Source organism: Haliaeetus leucocephalus, unplaced genomic scaffold (genome assembly GCF_000737465.1).
Source record: "Haliaeetus leucocephalus isolate CR32 unplaced genomic scaffold, Haliaeetus_leucocephalus-4.0 Scaffold0, whole genome shotgun sequence".
Taxonomy (NCBI): Eukaryota; Metazoa; Chordata; class Aves; order Accipitriformes; family Accipitridae; genus Haliaeetus; species Haliaeetus leucocephalus.
In genome coordinates, this window is record NW_010972436.1 from 294,058 (window position 1) to 294,378 (window position 321).

Consider the following 321-nt stretch of genomic DNA (forward strand, 5'->3'; position numbering starts at 1 on the left):
TGTGTGGCCGCGGCACCTCCGCGGCCACGTCGCGGTGAGCCTTGCGAGGCTAAACCCGCCCCGCACCGCCTTACCGCCGCTCTCCCGGCCCCGCCGGGCAGTGCAGAGCTCCGTCGCCCCGGGAGGCGGGGCACCCCATGACCCTGCCCACCCGCTCTGCTCCTCCGCTCGCGGTCGGCGGTGATTGGCGTTTCTGCCGACCAATCTGATGGGAGGCCGTCGGCCGCCGCGGTTTGCCAGGCTCAGAAGGCTGGAGTGGCAGCGCCGCCCGCCCATAAAGGGGCGCCGCGCCCGTGCGGCTTCCCACTGGCGGCGCGCCGC

At 75.1% G+C, this 321-nt stretch overlaps 1 protein-coding gene across 1 annotated transcript in view; it reads left to right on the top strand.

The window, feature by feature from the left end:
- Positions 1 to 321, top strand: part of NDUFA6 (NADH dehydrogenase (ubiquinone) 1 alpha subcomplex, 6, 14kDa) — a 2,835-nt gene that overhangs the window by 141 nt on the left and 2,373 nt on the right. The gene's annotated exons all lie outside the window — the stretch shown is intronic.